Source organism: Engystomops pustulosus, chromosome 1 (genome assembly GCF_040894005.1).
Source record: "Engystomops pustulosus chromosome 1, aEngPut4.maternal, whole genome shotgun sequence".
Lineage (NCBI taxonomy): Eukaryota > Metazoa > Chordata > Amphibia > Anura > Leptodactylidae > Engystomops > Engystomops pustulosus.
Genome location: NC_092411.1, coordinates 270,285,544 through 270,292,929, shown reverse-complemented (window position 1 = coordinate 270,292,929; position 7,386 = coordinate 270,285,544).

Genomic DNA, 7,386 nt, shown 5'->3' with positions numbered 1-7,386 from the left:
TCCTCATGGTTATTTTATATACAGCCCCCTCACGGTTATTTTATATACAGCCTCCTCATGGCTATTTTATATACAGCCCCCTCATGGTTATTTTATATACAGCCTCCTCATGGTTATTTTATATACAGCCTCCTCATGGTTATTTTATATACAGCCCCTCATGGTTATTTTATATACAGCCTCCTCATGGTTATTTTATATACAGCCCCCTCATGGTTATTTTATATACAGCCCCCTCATGGTTATTTTATATACAGCCCCTCATGGTTATTTTATATACAGCCCCTCATGGTTATTTTATATACAGCCCCCTCATGGCTATTTTATATACAGCCCTCTCATGGTTATTTTATATACAGCCCCCTCATGGTTATTTTATATACAGCCCCCTCATGGTTATTTTATATACAGCCCCCTCATGGTTATTTTATACACAGCCCCCTCATGGTTATTTTATATACAGCCTCCTCATGGTTATTTTATATACAGCCTCCTCATGGTTATTTTATATACAGCCCTCTCATGGTCATTTTATATACAGCCTCCTCATGGTTATTTTATATACAGCCTCCTCATGGGTATTTTATATACAGCCCCCTATGGTTATTTTATATACAGCCTCCTCATGGTTATTTTATATACAGCCCCCTCACGGTTATTTTATATACAGCCTCCTCATGGCTATTTTATATACAGCCCCCTCATGGTTATTTTATATATAGCCTCCTCATGGTTATTTTATATACAGCCTCCTCATGGTTATTTTATATACAGCCCCTCATGGTTATTTTATATACAGCCCCCTCATGGTTATTTTATATACAGCCCCCTCATGGCTATTTTATATACAGCCCCTCATGGTTATTTTATATACAGTCCCCTCATGGTTATTTTATATACAGCCCCCTCATGGTTATTTTATATACAGCCTCCTCATGGTTGTTTTACATACAAACCCCTCATGGTTATTTTATATACAGCCCCTCATGGTAATTTTATATACAGTCCCCTCATTGTTATTTTATATACAGCCCCCCTCATGGCTATTTTATATACAGCCCCTCATGGTTATTTTATATAAAGTGCCCTCATGGCTATTTTATATACAGCCCCTCATGGTTATTTTATATACAGCCCCTCATGGTTATTTTATATACAGCCTCCTCATGGTTATTTTATATACAGCCTCCTCATGGTTATTTTATATACAGCCCCCTCATGGTTATTTTATATACAGCCCCCTCATGGCTATTTTATATACAGCCCCTCATGGTTATTTTATATACAGTCCCCTCATGGTTATTTTATATACAGCCTCCACATGGTTATTTTATATACAGCCTCCTCATGGTTGTTTTACATACAGACCCCTCATGGTTATTTTATATACAGAGCCCTCATGGTTATTTTATATACAGCCCCCTCATGGTTATTTTATATACAGCCCCCTCATGGTTATTTTATATAAAGTGCCCTCATGGCTATTTTATATACAGCCCCTCATGGTTATTTTATATAAAGTGCCCTCATGGCTATTTTATATACAGCCCCTCATGGTTATTTTATATACAGCCCCTCATGGTTATTTTATATACAGCCTCCTCATGGTTATTTTATATACAGCCCCTCATGGTTATTTTATATACAGCCCCTCATGGTTATTTTATATACAGCCTCCTCATGGGTATTTTATAAACAGCCCCCTCATGGTTATTTTATATACAGCCCCTCACGGTTATTTTATATACAGCCCCTCATGATTATTTTATATACAGCCCCTCATGGTTATTTTATATACAGCCCCCTCATGGTTATTTTATATACAGCCCCTCATGAGTATTTTATATACAGCCCCCACATGGTTATTTTATATACAGCCCCCTCATGAGTATTTTATATACAGCCCCCTCATGGCTATTTTATATACAGCCCCTCATGGTTATTTTATATACAGTCCCCTCATGGTTATTTTATATACAGCCTCCTCATGGTTATTTTATATACAGCCCCCTCATGGTTATTTTATATACAGAGCCCTCATGGTTATTTTATATACAGCCCCCTCATGGTTATTTTATATACAGCCCCCTCATGGTTATTTTATATAAAGTGCCCTCATGGCTATTTTATATACAGCCCCTCATGGTTATTTTATATACAGCCCCTCATGGTTATTTTATATACAGCCTCCTCATGGTTATTTTATATACAGCCCCTCATGGTTATTTTATATACAGCCCCTCATGGTTATTTTATATACAGCCTCCTCATGGGTATTTTATATACAGCCCCCTCATGGTTATTTTATATACAGCCCCTCATGGTTATTTTATATACAGCCCCCTCATGGTTATTTTATATACAGCCCCCTCATGATTATTTTATATACAGCCCCTCATGGTTATTTTATATACAGCCCCTCATGGTTATTTTATATACAGCCCCTCATGAGTATTTTATATACAGCCCCCACATGGTTATTTTATATACAGCCCCCTCATGAGTATTTTATATACAGCCCCCTCATGGTTATTTTATATACACCCCCTCATGGCTATTTTATATACAGCCCCCTCATGGTTATTTTATATACAGCCCCCTCATGGTTATTTTATATACAGACCCATCATGGTTATTTTATATACAGCCCCTCATGGTTATTTTATATACAGCCTCCTCATGGTTATTTTATATACAGCCCCTCAAGGTTATTTTATATACAGCCCCCTCATGGTTGTTTTACATACAACCCCATCATGGTTACTTTATATAAAGTGCCCTCATGGCTATTTTATATACAGCCCCCTCATGGTTATTTTATATACAGACCCCTTATGGTTATTTAATATAACCCCCCACCCCCTCTAACACCCTATGAATTTATTAGATACAGCCCCTCCCCCCGTGGATTCCTTATGTACAGTCTTATGTGGGCCCCTCCATCACCTCTGGGCCCCGGCACTTGACCAGTGTCGGCCCTGATTTTACAATTTGCAGAATAGAAGAAAAATAAAAAAACAAAAAATATCCCAAATTCTTATTTGAAACCCATGACCACTGTCAAGTAAAACTGGAGGACAGTGTGTACCATACAGTATGTTACTTGGGGCTATACTGTCTATCTCACTGATAGAGTTTATGTAGAATACATAGACAATTGTAGCATAATAAATAATGTATTTACTTGTGTTCCGATTGTTCTAGGAGATAAGAAGAGGAATATTCCTGTGGCTTCATTAATGTTAACACTTGTGTTCAGAAATTCACATTGCAGGATCCGTCAGAAATGTCATAGTCATTACCTGGATTAGAGAGCTTCCGAAAAAATACTCTTGCGGCAACATGGCCCCAGGGATAAGATAACATGATGTATTTGACTGTCATAATATAATATAACATCTGTAGTGCAACATTGTTTGTCATTGTAGTAACACTCCATGTAGAAAACAAAATTTGACTATACTCGAGGCATAGCTTGTGCCCCCAGGGGGCCTCCATTTTTAATTCGCCTTCCAATCTTGTCTCACCAAAAACAGCCGCTGACTTCTTTGCAGTAGCTACCTGTCACAAAAATGTTCCTCTTTCACAATTGGGATACTGGAGGAGTGTTTCCATGACAGTCAGCAGCTGTTTTAGGAATAAACAATGGAGGCACCTGGAGCAGAACAACAGATGACTATTCATGTATTTTGTATAGTCCAATCCTTGGAGCTGTCCCTTACCGCTCCACACTTTTGGGTAGTGGGTGGCTACAGCTGCAGAAGCATCCAATTTTTGGGGAAAAAGATGTCTTGTTCAGTTCTGCCGGTATCCTCTTCTCTCTCTCTGGTGGCCCTGCTGGATCACGCTATGGCTTTCCTCCTCGTCCGTCATAGAAGCTTCTGTAGCGGGAACACCCATATTTTCACCTCCTCTGTTCACTGGGATTGCTTTATTTTTTTGACAGGGGACTCAATGCTCAGTAATCATTATACTTGATCACATTTGGACTTCTAATTGTCCTTAAAGGGGTTTTCCCAAGAAAGAAATGACATGCTCAGCTCTGCTAACTAACCTATGACACACACTGTCAGCTCTGCTATGTGCCTCCCTCCTGGACAAAGACCTTATCTGTCTGTAGCTTGTAGAGTAAATCTCTGCACACTACAGCTTGACTGTGTCTGAGCTGGTCCTGTAATGCAGGAGGGAGGGGCAGGATGCAGAGAGCACTGCAGTGTGTAGACAAGAGAAGCTATTCAGGAGAAGAATCCGAACTTAGTCAGAAGATTTATGGTCCTATTCAGGTCCAACCAAAATTGTAAAAACCAAGACCTGATAGAGACAGATGGGAATCAGGCGCACCTGCGATGCGGTGAGCCCGTGACCCGCGATATGGGTCGCGGGACCACCCGTGACACTATTGTCTGTGAGATAAATTTTAGAGCCTTTCCTATTTTTTTCATGCTTGTGAATAACAAATCATGAAACTGTCCAGGTGTTATGTTTTGTAACCAATGCTAAATTTTAATTTTCTTTGTAGACGTGACAAAAAATGGATCAATTAAAGCATAACGGATGTAAATCAATGGAAGTGGACAAAAAAACGGAAGCTAAATGGATTCATTGATAACGGACACGCAACGGATATTCCACTGTGATTCCTCCTTTACAAATACAACTTGTTGACTCTATACTAACTTGTTGGGACAAAAACTAAAGAAGAGGAGGAATTCTTAAACACTGCAACCAGGTCTAGTAAGCAGCTAATTATCAGGTCAACTAGAAAAGAAATTAGCTTCTTCTCCTACAATGTTTAGAAGCAAAAAAATGGATAGATGGACTAGAATAATCACTTCCAGGAAGGACTAGAGGATTGGGACCAGTTAACTAATGTGCCCCATGATGAGAGATAGTGGGGGTCATTTACTACGGGCCCGATTCGCGTTTTCCCGACGTGTTACCCGAATATTTCCGATTTGCGCCAATTTTCCATGAATTGAACTGGGTTTTTGGCGCACGCAATTGGATTGTGGCGCATCGGCGCTGGCATGCAGGGGGCGTGGCCGAACGAAAACCCAACGGAAAACCCGCCGCATTTAAAACAAAAAATTGGTCGCACGGGCCATACTCACATGCACCAGGAAGAGATCAGTGAACTCCGACGCAAGTCGGCGGACCTCGGCGCAGCAGCGACACCTGGTGGACATCGGGCGCAGGACCTTCATGAATCGCCAGAAGACCCGAACGCTCGTCTGAGAAGCCGCCACTGGAACGCGAATGGACCGGGTAAGTAAATGTGCCCCAGTATTTCTTACAATGGTCAGGGGTGCATCAGTAATGAGACGAGTTGAGCTTCTTGCCTCAGGCAGCACTCCCCTCAGGGGCGGCAGCATCGGTGGGGCAGATATCTAATACAAAGGAGGATCTGTTACCAAAAAATAATGTCTCTGCACATTTGATATCAGCATCGTAGAGAACCCACTGAAATAACCTGATACTTTACTGCTGGATGGGCCCGAGAGAGGGGCGCCGTTCTGTAGATCACTTCAGACAGCAGAGTTTAGGTTTTCCCCCTGACCGTGGCTGTTGTCAGATAGCTACTTACTGTTAAGGAAATTACAAAAGCTAAAAGAAGATGCCTCAACCACTAAAGACTCTGCAAAGTTATGATTTAGGACCACACTTAAGGTTCTATTGGTGCTTGGAGGTTTACTTTACATGAAACTCTCCAAAAGTCCCATAAAACGTTATGTTGCTTATTAATATAGGATTTACTTTTACAGCTAATCTTTTATCAAGTCCATTAAGGTGATGCAGTTATAAAGGTGAATTGTCAAGTAAAATTCAACCCCACTGCCTCCTAATCCATCCGATTTCCTTTGACGTCAAATTCCAAAAATAATGACTTTTCTTACGACAAGTTTAAATCAATGAAGTTGTAATTGTCCCTCGTGTAGGTTTCATTCAGTAACTTTCTTCTTCCAGTGGCCATGTAATTTAGGTTTTACTGGGAGTATTAATGTTCCCCTCTAGTTCCCTCATATATTGATTCAGCAGGGGGCCTAATGAACGTTAGAACAGAATTTTAGAATAGAGAGGAAATCAATGGTGTAAATCGGAAGTCCTGAAAGCTGTTTTATAGGATCTGTGAGAAAGTATTGCATCAGCGTTATCTGAGTCAGAGCGGGATCGTGCCTGTGGATCTGGGAAACTTGGTAGTAAATAATAAATTGCGTATAAAATTAATAATAAATAACAATTGAATTGGGTTTAATAATCAGAAGGTTATGCAACTTCAGCTAGAGCCTAAGCTACCTTGACCCATCTCCTCAATATTGGATTGAATAAACTCTTCTTCCCCTGACTTTGGATAGTGTCCCCCTATGTCACAGATTGTATGTTGGGCACCACATGTCATTGGGACTCTCCCTCGATAAAGAAGAACTTATCCAGGACTTCACTTAGAAAGTGCTTCAAGAAGTTCCATAGTATATCACACTTATTTTATAAATACCCCTTCTGCAATACACCTACCATATTTTTCAGACTATAAGAAGCTCCCGACTATTAAATGCCCCCCATATTTAGCCATACATAGAAAAAAATATATATTTGACACTAATTAAAAAATCACATTTGGTCACAGTTGGAAGCTGTGCTACATCAATTCACTCACACACAGCCCTTCTACATCCATTCATGCACTGACTGCTCAGCTACATTCATAGTCAGCTACATCCATAGTCTCACACAGAGCTCTGCTACATCCATTCATGCACTGACTGCTCAGCTACATTCATAGTCTCACACACAGGTCTGCTACATCCATTCATTTACAAACAGCTATGCTACATCCATTCACTAATGAACAGTTCAGCTACATCCATACTCTCACACACAGCTCTTCCACATCTATTCATTTACACACACAGCTCTTCTTCATCCATTCACTCATATAGACACAGCTCTGCTAAAACCCTTTTTTCACACACAGCTCTGCTACAACCAAGCATTCACTCACACTCATCTTGCTACATCCACTTACTCACTCAGGTCTACTACATACATTCACTCACACACACAGCCATCTGTTCTTCATTACCAGTCCCAGCCACTTCTTCTCTGGCCCCGTCCTCTGGCAGCATGAGAGGGTTTTGGGGCAGTGATGCAGGAAGCTTGTGATCAGTCACATGCTTCTTAGATCACTCTAGGTCCTGTAGTAATATTCATGTGGGCCAGGAAAGAGCAGTGCAGTGGTTCTGGTCTATCAGTGATTGGGTGAAACTCTTCATCAGCACTTACCCTGATCACCAGGATAGCAGTAAGGAGAGTCTGATCAGTCCTGGCACTAGCACCCGGCTTACCCGGGCAACTACCAGGGCCCAAGGGTCCTAGAAGGAGCCCACT